This window comes from Triticum dicoccoides, chromosome 5A (genome assembly GCF_002162155.2).
Source record: "Triticum dicoccoides isolate Atlit2015 ecotype Zavitan chromosome 5A, WEW_v2.0, whole genome shotgun sequence".
Taxonomy (NCBI): Eukaryota; Viridiplantae; Streptophyta; class Magnoliopsida; order Poales; family Poaceae; genus Triticum; species Triticum dicoccoides.
The window spans coordinates 610,349,516-610,367,700 of record NC_041388.1 but is presented as its reverse complement, the minus strand read 5'-3'; the positions used below and the strand labels follow the sequence as shown (position 1 = coordinate 610,367,700).

The window sequence follows — 18,185 nt, the reverse complement described above, 5'->3', positions numbered from 1 at the left end:
CGGATGCCGCTCTTGACTGACCACAGCTTCCGGGGGAGCGGTCTACTCCCGGGATGCAGAGGCGTCCTCACAGTCAGCCAGAAAAGCTTTGAATAGCTCTTCCGAGTTAGTGGATCCGGAGGGAGGCATTGAAGGGCCTGGGTCCCCCATTCCGTCCCAGTCGGACTCGGAGCGAAGCATCTCCCAACAAGATTCGAAAAATTCATTATCCCCAACCTAGGGCTGGTCGAGTATGAAGAAAAGACCTATATGGGATTCGGATTACCGAAATTGGATTTCCTTATTGATCCATATGTCGCTTAGACTTTACTTTTTCCCCTTTCCTCTATTTGTTCGATAGGGTCTTCGTCTCCGTGTAAAAGCAAACTCTCCAAATTTATGACCTTCAGTGATCTTACAACGAACAGGAGTTTTTCCATTGTAAATGAGTACGGAGCAATCAACGAATTCCGGCGAAATAGAAGATCTACGTGACCAAATTTTCCTGCTCCTCAGACTTTCTCTACTATGCCTTTTTTCGTGAACTACTAAATGACTCCTCTTGCTCCAAGCTCCCTTTTGTTGCCTTCTCGTTCACATCCTCGTTCAATTGAAACAAGCTTTCAATCAATATCTGCAGGCACATTATATAATTCCTATATGGAAATTCATTTGCGGAAGACCTCCATTCAAACATGAGAAAAGCTTCTGGGCCCGTCCAAGATGGGATGGGAGAAAAAAAGCGAAAAAAATCTGGATTGTGCATTGGTCGGGATCTCCGTAACAAGTAGGTGAACGGTGATGATCAAAACCAGGAGAAAGATCTGAAAAAAGGGGACTTGGATAGGATTTTGACCACGATCAAAAGATAGGAGGGGTTCTCTTTCTTTCATCACCGTCAAAAGCAAAGGCTACCAAAAAAACCTTTACTATCACGGAGATTGTTAAAGAAAACATGGATCCAAATGCCAAAGGGGAAAAATGGTGGAAAAGCTTCTCAAGGCCTCGTCCTCCTCACCGCGCAAGCATGGGAAAAACGTTATGTGCTATCGTTACGGGGAGAAGGGTCATCTTGCGGAGATCTGCAGAAAAGAGGCGACCCACTTCGTTTGTGGCGCCTTCGGCCACAGATCCTTCTACTGTCCTAGGCGAGGGAAGCAAGGTAACCAAGTAATCCTCTTTCTTGTGCTTCAGCCCTATGAGGATATGGTGAGAAACGTGGAACATTTGAGAAAATGTGCTGTGTCGTTGAGGGGAAGAGCTTTTCTTTCGAAGGCATCTTTCTGAAGGAAGAGTGTCCCCTCCATTTGGATACAGTTTCTGATTGTTAGCTAGAATATATGGGTGTATTGTCATTCAAGTTCTATAGATGGTGTCTGTCTCACTATCTGTTTGAGTGCCTGAAGGCCCCTGGAGGAGTCGTTCTGTGAGTTGTATTCAAGCTTGCCCTTAGACCGAGTCAAGTTAGCGATAAGAGTCAGCTACTTTGGCCTTGTCATTCGCTTTGTTGCCATATAGATAGGTTGGAGTGCGGGTGGCCACTAACCCAATGAACGAACTTACGTGTAGGTGTGATCCTATCTGCTCTTCCACTATAGGACTAGAAATCCAGTACAACCATGTCCCTTTCTTAGGGGAAAAGCCCTCTTTGAAGGAGAATCCACTTCTGAGCGCCAAAGGCGGGCATCCGACGTCACCAAAAAGAAGGAGAAAGGCATTCAGGCACCGCAAATCCAAGAAACTCCGAATACAGGCCGGCACGAAAAGCGAAATGACCAAAGGGATTGGGGCTGTTTCGGCACCAAAAAAAGTGTCACTATGCTAAACACATCGAATATCCGTCTCTTTATGTGGGAGCGAACCATCTTCGCTTACGGGTCTACCGATCCTATAGCTCCGATATAGATTTAAGTAACTTGGCAGAAAAAAAATGCGGAAAAACGGTTTTGGATGGAAGAGGTAGATGAGAAAGACTTTCCACTTAGAGTCAGAAGTCCACGCTAGATGACCGATCTTTATGACCTTGAGGAAAATTACCTATCTGGAATTAATACACCAAAATCGGTTATTTCAATCGATCCACGAAAGGAATTGATCACCACGATAATGTGACGCAAGGCTAAATCTGTAATCAACATCGGTTATGTGAAATAGGTCATTTGAGAAAAAAAAAGAGAATAGGACAATCTATATGTTTAACACAAGCGGTTAAGTCGATAGCTTTCTTAAGGAACAGCTAAAGAAAACGCTCTCACGAATCCTATTTTCTGATTATGTATGCCGCGACATTACGATTTGGAGCTTTGATCCGGCCATGTAGAGCACTCATAGAGGTCCGGCTTCACGTCAGTAATCTACCACACCCATGCTGGAATTCAGTAGAGTCCCACGAGTCAATCGACAAAAGCGAGAAACGAGGTTGTTCGACAAGGCTACGGTCTAACTTTTTCTTCCTAGCGGAGTTCAATACGAAAATAAAGGCGCTCCGCGTTGGGAATGGCGTACTATGTACGGGTGGTATTTCAGGTATAACTGATCAGGGTTGTTCTGAAAGCAAGTCAATTGGTGCTTTGGAAAGTGAGTGCCAGAGGCTAGTCACTGCTTGGTTTACAGAAGGGAAGGAAGAAAGAGATACCGAAGCAGATTCAGTATAGAAAAGAATAAATTGATACCATTCATTCCAGTTTATTTGATACCCACTTAAAGTTTCTATCAAACCATGTCTTTTTCTTCGAACGTCAATCTCGTAGGAATTTCGATTGGAAGTGTGGTATTGAAGGGCGAAGCCTTTACTCTTTGACTTGTTTCTTTGAATATAACATAATATTGACTGCCCACTTCGAAAGATGATGGTGTATTCCGAGGATCAGTCCGTTTTTTATTGAATTCGCAAATTGATAGATCTGGATGATTCAAAGAATGATTCTTCCCTGGGTATTTCCCCGGTACCATTATTTAAATTGGAGCTTTTCAATTCCATTTTTGAGATTGAGGTGAGGGTTTAAGACCGCTCGTAACGATTTTTTTCTTTTATGGCTGGGTGGGCAAGAAAAGGATTTGACTCTTGAAGATATCAACTCATACGCCTGCTCCATACATTCAAAAACATTTTTGGTACTTTCTATGAGAATGGATAAATAGAAATGGGTACATTCCTCTTTCTCTTTCTGGCCAAACTACCCATAAAAAAGAAGAGAGAGAGCTGTAAGAGCGGTAAAAGCAAGCTCGGTGGCCCGGTTTCACTACAGGTTGATATATCCTTTTGAAAGAAAAGTAAATTCGCTATGCTATAAGGTACCAATTCATCAAGGTATAAAACCACATCTACAGTGGGAGTCCCTATCTACTTTCGATTCCCTTCTTACTGGCTTTGCCAATACATCATACTGATTTGACGCTTCCTTATGCTTTCTTTCAAGCATTGCTTCCAGGACAACGGAGAGTATTCCAAGATAAAGAACCAGAACTGAGGTTGACACTACTGAAAGATAAAAGAATGGTGGATAGATGGATTCGCACCATCCCAAAACTGAAATACAGACAGACCAAAAAAAGACGAAAATAAATACTCCACCACCAGCCTACCTACTAGCATGTATTAAGCGAATAGCTTGTATGGTAGTTGTTAAAGAAAAGATGTATGTAGTCCCGGAAGAGAAGCAATTGTCGTACGACCTGTAAGCGTCACTTTTGACTTCCTTGCCGTTTGTGAATTGAGTCAATCGAGTTACGTTTGAAAAATGAATGGAATTCTGGAGTGGACCGAATATCCATGGCAGAACCCCACACTGGCTAGGAACTGGGCTGCACTAAGCCCGGCACTTTTTGGGCTTCTTCATGAATCTAGTTTTCAGGTAAGGTCAGATCATCTTATTGAATAGATATCTGAAAGAAAGCAAAGGAATGAATCGTTTTTCCAATTACCTTCTCTCGAAAACCATAGATCTTCTGGTTACCATTGACTATCCGGCACTTTCGTCTGTAGAGCGAAGCAAGAAATTGCATGGAAGGGCTTTTATGCTAATATCAGCCTTGTTTGGAACAATAGATGCAATCCATTTTAGTGTATGTCACTGAGTTCACCATTGCAGTTGAGACGTCAGGCAATTGAGTGTTCCCTAGAGTTTGGTTCAAAGGCTAAGGACTCCCCGCCGCCTTCATAAGGGCACTAAGGCGGAGCACGGAAAAGCAAATTGGGCACCCATGTTTTACCAGTCCCGGATCTCAGGGCCGTTTTGCCAACCGCCGACATGAACGAAATCGAATTTCATTGCGGGAAATTAGGATTTCATGAGGGAGGAAAAGGGGGTGGAGAGTCGTACAATGCATTGGTGGGATGAAGGTGCTAGCTTGGCTGAGATAGGAAGTTTCGATGTGTATGTAGATTTGGTTCTAGTGCCCCCACCCTTTTCGAGATCTGTTAGGATTAGCAAGATGTTCTGGTGTAAACTATAGAGAAATGGAATGAATGAAATGTATCTAAGAAGAAAGGAAGCCATGCTCCATCCTGTTTCTAAAAAGAACATCACCTCCCTTTTTGGTTAGATACCGCTCCGTTAGGTACTAATGCTTCTACCTATCACCCGGAGGGTGAGTTTGAGAGCTGTGTTTTTTTCCAACGTTAATAGCATTCCGCGAGAAAAGTCATCTACTGATGTTGTCAGCGGAGTCCCTCGTCCATCCATGTATGAATAGCGGTATCCCCCATTTTGGACAGTGATGAGGTAGTCGACGCAATTTGCATGTGTATTTGCGTTCGGCTTTGCTACTTTCCTTCTAGAAAAGAATGTCCGCGGAAGGGAATAGTCTACGTGGCCCGGGGTAGTCTTTCAATTCCTTTATCGGGTGGGAGAGTTTAGAACCAGTTAAGCCAATAGCTGCTGCTTTAGTCACACTAGCTACATCAGTTGATCATGGATTTAGCATACCACCTCAGAATAGTCTACGTGGCCCCTTGTTTTTACTACAATTTGATATAGTGAATCCAGTAATGCAGACAGCCCTTTTTAAAGCGCTTTTAAAGCCCCTGACTCTCAAAAAGAGCTGGAGGTTTTGCCTCAACTCATTCCATGAATGTTGTTTCATTCCCCACGCGGCTGAATCCAACTCAGTCTTTATCCTGCCTTGGAGTTCTCTCTCATAACTGAAGCCAGGAGGTATTCGATTTATCGGATTTCGAGCTAGCTGCCCTTTTCTTGCTCCTTGCCATTAGCGCAGCCCTTTTCTTTTTCTTAGCTAGCGTAGCTTTTCACCTTCAAAAGAAGGCGCCAGCGCTTTTGTAGTGACCCCGGAGGGGTCCCGGGTTGCTTTGGCGCGCCCCACCCCGTCAGTCCTGTGTTGTACTTGACTTGACTCTCCCCCGCTTGCTGCTTGCTGATCGCAGTGTTCAAAAATGACACGAAGCTGGATATGAGTAGATGTTGTTGGTCGAAAACGTCTTTCATTCACAATGAAACAGAATGGTCTCGCTCGATGCGTCATTTTAGAATGTGTATTTTCATATTAAGAGTTCTTAAAAGTTCTCAACTCAAAGCCCAACCGTCAAAAGGATGCTACAATGTTCGAAATTATCAACTTAACATGCCCCCTTACTTCCTTCGTGACCTCCCACTACTTCATCTACCGAAATGATTAGGCAGATCTCGTTTTTTCTAGCATTAAACCTGCTCATGATCCTTTATAGAGCATGGAGCAGACAGAGAGATGAAAGGACCACCTTCTCCTGCTTGCTTGATCGGAATCTATTCACATTTAGAATAGCGGAAGTGCTACTTAACTTCACTTAGTAGTTGAAACTCGGAGAGACAGAGAGAGTCCTCTCTCATACTTGCCAATTCCAAGGCTGATCAGCAAGGGAATTGGCAGGAACCAACCTTAGTTGCCCCTCGGTAGAGTGAGTCTACTTAGCGAACTGGCAGGACGCGGAGATCGATTGATCAATATGCATATCGAGAGTTGATGGTTGACCGCCGCCCCCCTTGTCCTGCCCCGGCCGGGGAGGCAAAGGGGATTGCTATCGTCACCCTTTCTCCCGGTGTATGTGAAAGAGAAAAAGTGACGCACTTTTTGGATTTTCGGTCTGCGGTTGGTTGGGCCAAAGAACGAGAGTCAGCTTCCTTAAGTCCGTTCTTCCTCAGTAGCTCAGTGGTAGAGCGGTCGGCTGTTAACTGACTGGTCGTAGGTTCGAATCCTACTTGGGGAGATTTGATTCATTTAGAATTCGAATTGATAGTTATAGCTTTTCTGACTAGCGACCCCTGTCCTTCTCCTTTTTTTTTCTAAAGACGCAGCAGAATCGTCAAACGGGACATCAAAAGTGGGAAGTTGATTGTAGGATTTCTATTCCTCACTCTCGTATAGGTGAACTTGGTTCGTTCAATGAAAAGGGATAAGAAGGATCCACTGGGAATGAATGGGAAGACTGGGGTAGTATCTTCATTAGCCGGAAGGAATTAGTCTCCACTAGCATAATTCGAAGAACGAACAAGAAAAGGCGTCTTTAGGTAGGAGGATGGATGGATGTGGTCCAATGGCTAAAGCTCTGCCAGCTTCTTGTAGACTGGCAGTCTCCGAGAGGAACCTTAACCCCCCGGGTTAGGCCGGGTGGGATGGTATACTTTTTTTTTCGCCACAAGTGGGAACTCAGTCCTTGGTAAGACACAAGGGGGGAAGGAAGATCTTCACTCATTCATTAAGTAAGTGCCTGCGGTGAGACCCACAACAAACGAAGGGGGTGGAGGGAGACCGAAGAAGGAACAATTGTCTTGAATGCTACGCTGGGATCAGCAGCTTCCAGTGTTTTCAAAATGAGTCGGGCAGGAAGAGGAAGATCGGGCGGGGAAAACGGGGTTCGAACCCGCGACTTCTGGCGTGACAGACCAGCACTCTAACCAACTGAGCTATTTCCCCCTTTCGTAACTACTGTCGATTCAACAGTCACCTACCGGTTACCTTTGTAACTATACCAAAGTAGCTGTACAACAGAATGCCCTTCGCCTTTAGTACTTTTCTTTTTCTTTTGACGACAGTAGAAAGAAATGGCTCTGCTCGCTTAGAGAAGGGGCTCCGCGCTCTATCAGCTATCAGTTAGTTGGCGCTACGCGCGACTTCAGTTGACAAAAGCGAACAAGATAGCGCTAGCGCCCACGGAGAACTTTCGTTTGTTCGCCTTCTAAAAGGCCTACTGACCTGCCGGTGAAAAGCCGGTTACAAAACAAATAATAAGACGTAGTGAAAAAGTACCAAAACAACTGAAGCCTACATCCCACTACGTCTGGGTTCCCCCTTCCTATGAACCTTGAGTCAATAGGTAGGGTCAACTATACCAAAGTGGAAGGGCCACTATCTAAGCTATTAGTGGGCTGGTTTGAACTATTGATTTACTGAATCGAGTGAAGCTGTGTTGCGTAACATATAGGTCGCCAAGGCCTAGAAGTACAAGTGGTCGCCCTAACGGTCACTCTCAAACTCACTACTTGAGTGACGAAAGTCACTTAGCTTCTTTAATAGGGCTTGCCAAAGAACCCCTCCGGGGCCCCGGGAAGAGGAAGAAGGAGATAGAGCAAAGGTCTCCTCTTTCTGTCCGCTCTTCCCGGCATGTAGAGATCCGATTGGGCTTATAGTTTAATTGGTTGAAACGTACCGCTCATAACGGTGATATTGTAGGTTCGAGCCCTACTAAGCCCATCTGACCTGCTTAATCAATGACTCCGGTAGTCACCTGAACCACTCTCTCGGATAGCCCACAGCCTCTCTTCTGGATGCGAAAGAAGATTCGATCAACGTACAAGGTTTGACTTCTTGTGAGAAGGAGGGTTCTGAATTGTGTTCTCAGTGCAAAGGGAGTCTTTGAGAAGGTTCCGTTTTTCTGAAGAGAGAGAAGATCAGTAGAGCAGTCCGGCAGCTGTTCGGGGGTCAGCTTTGGGATTTGCCTGATCGACCCCTACCAGTGTATTAATCTACAAAAATGAAGATTGACATTCGTCAATTTACCGGATCTATCCTCTTCTACTAACTTTACAAAATGGAAGGGAAAATGTGAAGACCAAAGATGTCAACTACTAAGCATAGTCAATTGCAAATCGGCCGGTTGGTTTGCTTCTCTCCAAGTATGGGAGATTTTCCAATCTTCGAAAGACGCTCGTACTTTCTTGATCTTATGAAGAAGGGGCTTTCCTTAGCTGCGGACTTTGGGATCTTGAGAGTAGACCATGTCTTACGTTAGGGAATCCGAATCAATCCAAATCCTCTGACACTCCTTTTCAGCTGCTATTTGAATACATGTTCAGATGCAAAAGAGCTCGACTTCGAGTATGGTCTTGTTCTTAACTGCTTGAGAGAACGCATATATCCCCTTTTTCTTGCTAAACCTCCACAAGCCTTCCCATGCTCGCTAATTGAACAGTTCGTCTTCATCTTAATCCATTCGTTTCCCGGTGGTCAACACACAATAGAATATGTTTGTTTTTGATCGGATTGAGACAAAAGTACCATTTTTTAGGATGTTCGCCGATTCTTCCTCTTCTTTCTCTCATAAAACTTGAGATACTAGCTTCTAATCTGCATATTTTTGCAAATCCTTTTCCATTTGGATTTTTGAAAACATTAACTTACCTCTAGAATTCCACTATATATAACGTTGACGTTCCGCCAAAATGTGCCAGAGCGAGTGAAAGGCAAGCCTACCCACGGTGTTAACTTGCCATCCCCAACAAATCTGCTAGCAGCCCATTCGAGTTCCGCTTGGAAACAAGAAGCTCTTCTTTATTTGCGTTTTTTTGCCCAAGATAAGCCCATTTTCCAGAGCCAAGCCTATTATAAGAGTTCAACTGCCATATTCGGATGGAGTCCAAATGCTTGCATCTTGGGCTGAAGAATGACCCAATTCCTTAGCTTCCATGCATTAATCATATCTGGGGATGTGGGAATAGGGAGATGCCATCCATCTACATGACACGATAGCTTAAGCAAAGAATAGAGAGAGCTAAGCTAGAATACAAACACAAAAGATATTCCACTAGCGTAGGCCTACCATAGAAAAGTCTAAAAAAACCTTTTCTTTGTCTGTCAGCGGGAGAGAAAGCAAGCTTACGGTGCTTTGGATGTTAATGTTTTTGTAGGATACTAAACACCTATATATATATATACATTGTTTTATACTCCTCTGTACAAGCGTATAAGAGCTATTATGCTCGATAAAAGGCAGTTTATGAATAAGTAAGTCTTTCTTTTTTGAATAGCCGGCGGGAGAACTTACTTTTCCGGCTATCGTATGAACAATGCCGTCCGCTTTTCTTTTTTGAGTTTCCATGGATCTCTCCGACGAAGTAGCGGAAGCATGAAATGCTATTCACGAATGAGCATTGCTATCTGATTCCTACAAAAGAGATAGGGGAAGCTCACTTTTGTCAAATGGGGATAGAAAGCATAGAACCCCGTCTTAAATCAACCGGTGAATCCAGAATCAAAGTGAGGAGAACAGGATATGTTATGAGAAGAGTGACGTGGGAATAGATTGCATTTCAAAAAGAATCTATACACTCAATAAGCCAGAACGGGAAGATTCAACTGCAAAAAGAACTGGTACGGTGTGAGAAGAGGCCTATTCTCAATAATGAACAAGATGATGCAGCTCTAGTTGCTGGAGGCAGAGGACGTGGACGCGGCAGGAATAGATCCAGGGGGAGGACGCGAATAAAAAAGGCTATGAGGATCATAAAAATTGAGGTGGAGGGAGATTGTATAACTAAGGATCGAGTAGAGGAAGACGTCAGTCTTTCAGTTGTAGATGATCATTACCGAAAAAGATGTACATTCGAATGAAAAAAGAGGGCCTGTCCGAGAGGAAATAAAGAATATTCATTTGCGGATTCTTCCGAACAAGCAACGGATTGAGTGCATACTACTCAACTACAAGAAATCAATATCACTACTGGAGGGAATTGTTGCAAAGATGACACTAAATGCAATAAAAACATAGGTATGAAAAAGCATGGTCGAAGTGAACTTGCCTGGTACGTTGATGAAGATAACCGCACTCAAATAAAGACTTGGTGGAACAATTCATCACTCCGTTGAAAATCTATATAGTCAAACATAGCATTCATATAAGCAAACATACTAGCAAGCAATTCTAACACTCATAATAAAACCAACAAATAAATTGCAAAACAACAAGGGACACCAAATAAGAACAAAGGAAAACTTCACAACAAAACTACTAAAGAAAACTCTAAGACATAGTTTGTCCTAAGTAAAAACTTAACAACAATTATAACACTAAACTAATAAACTAACAGAAAATACAAAGTAAAACAACTAAGTTAACAGAAGGTATTTTTCACAAAATTTTATTTGCAAAAAGAAACAAATAAAAAGCTTTTATGAAACACTAACTATGACCTAAACAAGTTCTCATACAAAACTAAGTAAAATAAAATTTTAAAATAAAAACAAAATTTTCTTTTGTTGACTAACAGAAACAAAACTAAATTTTCAAGAGTGAGAAAAAGAAATAATTTAAAACTAATAAAAACAATAAAGAAAAGACTAAAACAAAACTATAACTAAAACAGTACTGTTTTGCTAAAAACTTAATTTAAAATAAACTAAAAATAAATAACTATATTCTACTGGATAGACAAAACCATAATGAAACAGTAGCAAAAAGAATCAATCCAAAATATTTTGTAAAACTCAAGTTATGGCCAAAATAGTGATTTCAACAAATTTTATCCAAATCAAATTTAAACTACTCAAATTGTAAAACTAAGTACGCAAAAAGAAACTTCAACAAATTTGTGACACAAAGCAAAAAGAATCACTCAATTTGGATCTAAAACATAAAAGTTATAGGCAATATAAAATCAGAACTATTCTGTTCTTAAAACAGAAACGAAATTAACCAAAAAAAAAACTAACGGGCGCTACGGGGTGTGCGAGCTGAAACTAAACAATGCTCGGGCGGAAAATAACCGAAACGCGCATGGGCTAAAAGAGAAAGACCGATCGGCTAAACCGACTATACATGAACCGATCTAAACCGAATAAAAACCGGAACTAAACCGATCTAATCTAAAAAAAAACTACCCGTTCATTACATCTAATCTACACCGTCGAAGGGAGATCGGGCGGTCGAGGGCTTACCGCGGCGACGGAAGAGCTCCGGCGAGGTTGCCGTCGGCGGTGGTGGCTTGGGGATGACGCAGGCGAGGCCTCCGGTGGTCCTCGGCAACGGCGAAGGAGACGGGCGGACGCGGCGCGTCGCTGCGGTCTCGATGGTGGTGGAGTTCGTCTCCAGGGAGGTCCGAGGCGAGCGAGGCGAGCTTGGCGGGCTTCGGCTCCAGCGGTGGCGTCGGTGGTGGAGATGGCGGCGGCGTTTTGGTGGCTATGGAGCTCGGGCGAGGGGTTGGGGAGGTGCGGGTGAGCTTGCGGGAGCGGTTGGCGGACTCGGCGACGGGTGAGGTGGTCGAGGGCGGGCTCTAGGGCATCAATGGCGGCGGCGGGTGTCTCGGACTCCGGCGAGAAATGGCGGGCGAGGCAAAGGGTTTCGGCGAGGGGAAAGCTTGGGAACGGGTCGAGGGGAGGAGTATATATATAGGGGGGGTAGACTTGGAGGAGGGGGCAAAGGATTTCACGAATCCCGCGATCTCCGGCGATGGCCGACGCGGCTGTGCTCGGGAACGAAATCCCGTTCGTGAGGAAGGAGATGATCTGGCACTATCGAGCCGGATTTGGCCCAAAACAAAAAAATACCTTTCCTTTTTAAAAAGATTCCGCGAATAAAAATCATTTTAGGAAATAAAATGAAAACAAAATATAGGAGTATTATATATCAAAACGATCATAACATTAAGCACAATTTAATGGGATAATTTCCAGGGGCAAATAAAATACTTTTTGAAAAATCATTTTTTTAAATTCAAACAAAAATCCAAATGACTTTCAAACCTCTATGAAAAAAATATTCCAACATTTTGGGGTGTCATGTTACTCCCTCTCAACACTTTTGTTCAAGTGTTCTTTGTCAGAAAAGTTTTTTTTTTGAATAAAGTTCAAAAGCCACTTTGAGTTAAAATAAATAAATTTAATGACAACTTCAAAATGAAATTTTTCTTTACTTCCCACTCTCTTTCATTGAAAAAATCATGAGGATCATTGAGTGGCATGAAGTTTGAAATATTTCCAAATTCAATATTTTCAAACAGAAACATTTTTTTGGAAAGTCCTTTTATTCCCTCTCATTCAAAGCTTCAAAAGTTTTAAAATTCCAATCAATTTTACTCAATCAATCAAACAATCATATATTTTAATTATTATAACATTCCAAAATTTATAATTTTGGGATGTTACAATCTACCACACTTAAAATGAATCTCGTCCTCGAGATTTGAAGAGGCTAGCAAGAAAAGGTTAGGGGTTGGGGGGTCTTCTAGCAAATATTTTGGCCGGAAGGGTCAGGGGTGCTACCACACTTAAAAGCAAGGTTACAGTTCCAATAAACTCAGATACTTCCTCCGGAGTGCCGACAATATCTATCTCTTCACATATCTTACAATAGCTCCTTCATTAATGTCGTTCTGTCAGAAGCATAGCGTTTTCCTCAAAATCTTTGGTCGCTTCGTCAAAGATGAAGTTCGTCCGAGACTGGATCTTAGCTGATAGGTCTGCGTCCATTCTAGACAACTATCAAAATACTCGTGGTGGCCTACCATTAATGGTTTCTGCAGAAAAAGGGCATTGGCTTCATTCTCACCGTATAATCTACGATTGGCAACAGCTGCCATGTACATGGGTTTATCATCATACCATTCTAAAGCTGAAGAAAGGCTTCAATGAGCGTTGTCACCTTACTATGGGTAAGGATCTCAGATTTACCATTCCAAATATCAAGAGTGAATGATAAGAGTAAGTCGGTATGGTGATCAATTCATTCCGCACCCAGATCATTACCCTGTATAAGGTTTAGTGAATCTCGTATTTCTAACAGTCGGGCATCCTCACAAGCTTTGCAGAAATTTCTCTTGTCCTCGAACTGGGTTTGGGTAAACCCATTGATTCTGCAAGCTGAACAAAACATCTATCGTTCTTCACAATCTCGGGGTTTAGGTAACATCCTATGTAATGTCTGCTGATCAATTCACAGCTTCTTCCAGAATTCTTCCTTCACCAAGATTGTGCTTGTGCCTTTGTCAAATCCTGGGCATGTGGGTTATGGGTCCACTTCAGCGCTTGCATAGTGTTAACTCATCCGTGGAGTTACAGTTGTTCCATATTCCGACATTAAACCTCCTTTAAATCCAATAGCACTTCATTTTGTCATACTCTTGGGGTAACGATCATACAAAACTCCAACTTATTTGGTCCCACTCCCTTCTATGGACCGTCATGAATAACACATTTCTTTCTTCATTGATCTTGTGGCTTTACGGAGTACTACCACACCAAAAAGCACTAGTTTATCCATAAATCATATTATTTTCATATCAAATCTTTTATTACATCCTTAACCATTTTTCGTAAATCCAAATTCCAAAAAGTACTTTATTACAAATGCTGCCACCCACATGCTTTGGTATGGTCAGGCATTACTTCCTACTTTATTCATTTTTCCTCCTTGAGGATTCTTCAATCCCACTGGAATTGGGCGACATGCTCCTTGAAATCTTCAATCTTCTGTTTCATCGTGGTGGCCTTGAGCTTCATTTCCATCATCTTTGCATGCACTTCTCTTAGGTATTCCTTAGTATAACAGAGTCTTGCTTCAAGTATTTCTCCGATCTGGCGTATGGCTTCCATGGCTGCTTCACGAACAGCATCGAAGAAAGTTGCTTGTGGTACACGTGAGATGAAAAAGTACTGCCCCATCATCTTCGGGCAAACTCCTTTCATACGGTGGAGGTGTACCTCCACATACCAAAGTTCCACTCCCTTTTGCATGAAGGGGTAGCCCTTGTAGACTGCATCTCCTTCAAGGTGAATATGCTTCATCATATCCTTTAGGATTTTTGGGTAATCATGATCACTTGTCAGGGTCATGATCGTCTCCGGTCCCTTGAGGAAAGACTCATAAAGGGTCGTCATCTGCAGTTGTAAAACAAAAATGGTGCTCAGAATAAGGTACATATCTCCTTGCGTACACATTCATATCATCCAAAAAGAACTTCAAACTCAATTTCCAACATCCAGTTTATGTATCACAACTCATTTTCTTCCATGTTCACCCAGAATATTAATTTCCAAGATAAAACATAACAACTCCTTAAAGCCTTTCAGCATATGACATATCAAACTTTATTGAGTCATGAATTATTACAATCTCTAAGTAATTTATTACATAACTCAACCCCACATTCTCATGAAAAAGTGTTTTCCATGCTACCCTTATTTCTGATATCAACATCTCCACTACTCAGCTCCAGCTTTCTCATGATTTGTACAATCCTTAGCAAAATGTCCTGCTTCCTTGTAGCGAAAACAAATAACTTCCGGCATGTCTCGAGGCTTCTTGGTGATGGTGCCTGCTCCTTGAGTTCCTTGCTTCCTTTCGAGACAATCATTGGCATAATGCCCGACATCCTTACATTCAAAACAGGTAATATGACTCCCGTCCCTCTTTGTAGAAATTGGGTTGTTCTGAGGGTGTCTTTGTTTTCTCTTCTGGGTTTTCTTCGTTCTGATCGAACGTTCTATTCCCTGTGGATCAAACTCCACTGCTTCTGTCGGGAAGTATCCCAGATACTCTTTTCTTTTCTTGGTGCAATACTGTGAAAAATGTCCTTCTTCTCCACATGAATAACAGGCATTGGAGTAAAATCTATTGAGGCTTTCTCCATCAGGGTCTTCAACACTTTCCTTAATCACAGGTTCTTCCATAACTTCTCGGAGGGCTTCTGTCATTCCTTCTTCCTGCTTCTGAATAGTTTGTTGCACCATGGGGTAAATGTGACACTGAGCTGGGTAGTGGGTGGTTCCTTCACACAAGAAACAAGTCACCTGACTAGTTGGGCATTCCTCAGCTGGGTGTTTCTCCTTACAATGAGGGCATCCCTCCTTGTGTTCCTCCTGGGTGTGTCCTATTTCTCCGCAAATCTTGCAGGCACAAGGTTTATTTCTTGGGATATCATGGTGCTTCCGGATAAGACAGGATCTTGTCAGAGTCTTCTTGAATTCTTCCCAAGTCCTTGCTCCATTACATCCCTGTATAGCTTGATGCATCTGCCACCATGTTGCAGCACTTCCTTCAAAGTACTGAAGAGCGTACGATACTTCATTCTTCCTTGAAATCAATTGCTCCCGAAGTGATTCTCCATGTTCTGAATCCATAGCTCTGCTTCCGGCTGGGTTTTTTTGGTCCAGAGAATACCAGTCCAACTTCATTCATCATCTACTGGGTTCAAGGGTTTTAGGGTGAGATAAGAGAGGGGTGGGGAGGGATACACACAATACAAGCAATAGTTTTGAAAATGGGTTTTATTTGTGGCTGTCGGAAAAACATCAAACAAATGACAGCTCACAAATCATCGCATCTAATGTAAGTATATAACATGGGTTTGGTCTTCTAAAGGTCAAATAATTCTTCAGATTCTTTAAGTCTTCGGAGTATTCAACCGTTGTAGCTTCGACTCTTCTAATGCATGGTGAAATCTTCTTTACTCTGAAATGGTCATCGGTTGTACGATATCTTGTCCTTCTTGGAGCAGCTTTAGTTGATCCTCTGTGTGGTCAAAAGGGAAAGGGGTATATTCTAACAATTTGAGGTAAGAGAGGATATTTGATAAAATTAGAAAAGATGAGAAGTAATAGATTCTTTTGGAAATAAAGTTTTAGAGACTTCCTGTCCTAGGACTTTCCGATTTCTAGGGTCACGTCCAACAGTCAACATGTGCTCTGATACCATATCTGTAGCGACCCGACCTCAAACGGTCAAGCCTCTGTGTATCTGTGCCATCCCTGGATCGGTATGCTGACACACACAGTACATCAATGTATATATCAAAGTGCAATCACATGTATAAATAAAGTAAAACTGATATATACCTCATAAGTCTCAGCGGAAACAAATAATCGGGTGTGGATTCCCATCAACGCCATCGGCAGGTTGAGTGTAGACCGTAACCCTATGACGTAACTCTTACTCGTCGGAAGAAACATATCTGCAACATGAGACGTTGCAGCCGTGTAGGTCAGTACATTGAATGTACCGGCAAGATCACAATATGAGGAAAGCAGATGATAAAACTATTCTATATGAAATATGGCTTTGTGGCTCTGTGTCTGATGTTTTTGCGTAAAAGTTGGTTTTATTTTCCCTACAACAAAGGAATATCAGGAGTCTATACTATGGAGTTTTCTGTCAGGACATGGTTCCGCCAACCGATGTCTCATAGCCCAAATCATCATAAGTTGCCCACAATTAAGTTATCAGTCCGGTGTTGAGAGTTCCGAGATAGATCCAAGTCCAGAGGCTCAAATTGTCCGTAACCGGGGACACGGCTAATCGATTAGGTTTTAACCCTCTGCAAAGGTTTGTACACTTTACCCGCAAGATTCGATCCCTCTCTTTACGTTCTCGCACTTTAGGGTGTTTGAGAACAAGATGACCAAAACATGGTCTTCCGAAGAGTTCCTCTGACCACTGTCCGGTGCTCATTCAATCCTACCGTAGTTCTACATCTGCTAGCACCGTCCCAGCCAGAGTCACCACTAAGGTCAACCAAGCCAGAGCCCATAGTGACTTGCGGTTGCACAGGTAAGCTTCCGGGCATGAAGTATTCTTCCGTCTCTTTGAGTCTGGGTGAAGCTTTCCGCAAGATGTCATGGCGCTTCTCCATGCATCCCGGCCAACCACTGGTTTCTCCAGGGTGCCCGTCAACCGTCCTTCGCCCAGTAGTGTGTATTGAATTCTTGTCTCGAGTCTCGAAATCTTGAGGTCCTGAAGATGCAGTCCTTGCAGATGCCATCATGGAAGTTGTCATCATTGACGTAGAGTCCTCCATTCTCACACCACTCCCGAGAACTCATACCAACCCCGTCTACTATAGCGTAGCATTGAAACTAAAATACGTCCCGGGCTTGGTAATAGGGAGATGGGTTCCTACCTCATGCATACTACTCAACTACAAAAAATCAACATCACTATTGGAGGGAAAATTTGTTGCAAAGATGACACTAAATGCAATAAAAACATAGGTATGAAAAAGCATGGTCAAAGTGAACTTGCCTGGTACGTTGATGAAGATAACCGCACTCAAATAAAGACTTGGTGGAACAATTCGTCACTCCGTTGAAAATCTATCGTCAAACATAGCATTCATATAAGCAAACATACTAGCAAGCAATTCTAACACTCATAATAAAACCAACAAATAAATTGCAAAACAACAAGGGACACCAAATAAGAACAAAGGAAAACTTCACAACAAAACTACCAAAGAAAACTCTAAGACATAACACAAAACAGTTTGTCCTAAGTGAAAACTTAACAACAATTATAACACTAAACTAATAAACTAACAGAAAATACAAAGTAAAACAACTAAGTTAACATAAGGTATTTTTCACAAAATTTTATTTGCAAAAAGAAACAAATAAAAAGCTTTTATGAAACACTAACTATGACCTAAACAAGTTCTCATACAAAACTAAGTAAAATAAATTTTTAAAATAAAAAAAAATTTCTTTTGTTGACTAACAGAAACAAAACTAAATTTTTCAAGAGTGAGAAAAATAAATAATTTAAAACTAATAAAAACAATAAAGAAAAGACTAAAACAAAACTATAACTAAAACAGTACTGTTTTGCTAAAAAGTTAATTTAAAATAAACTAAAAATAAATAACTATATTCTACTGGATAGACAAAACCATAATGAAACAGTAGCAAAAAGAATCAATCAAAAATATTTTGTAAAACTCAAGTTATGGCCAAAATAGTGATTTCAACAAATTTTATCCAACTCAAATTTAAACTACTCAAATTGTAAAACTAAGTACGCAAACAGAAACTTCAACAAATTTGTGACACAAAGCAAAAAGAATCACTCAATTTGGATCTAAAACATAAAAGTTATAAGCAATATAAAATCAGAACTATTCTGTTCTTAAAACAGAAACGAAAATAACAACAAAAAAACTAACGGGCGCTACGGGGTGTGCGAGCTGAAACTAAATAGCGCTCGGGCGGAAAATAACCGAAATGCGTACGGG

The 18,185-nt window shown here is 41.9% G+C and overlaps 2 non-coding genes across 2 annotated transcripts; one reads left to right on the top strand and one right to left on the bottom strand.

Annotated features, from left to right (window-relative positions):
• Window positions 1–6,109: 6,109 nt before the first annotated feature.
• Window positions 6,110–6,181, top strand: TRNAN-GUU. Its single transcript has one exon. It is a non-coding gene; the product is annotated as a tRNA-Asn (tRNA).
• A 633-nt stretch (window positions 6,182–6,814) lies between these two features.
• TRNAD-GUC lies at window positions 6,815–6,888 on the bottom strand. Its single transcript has one exon. It is a non-coding gene; the product is annotated as a tRNA-Asp (tRNA).
• Window positions 6,889–18,185: the final 11,297 nt, after the last annotated feature.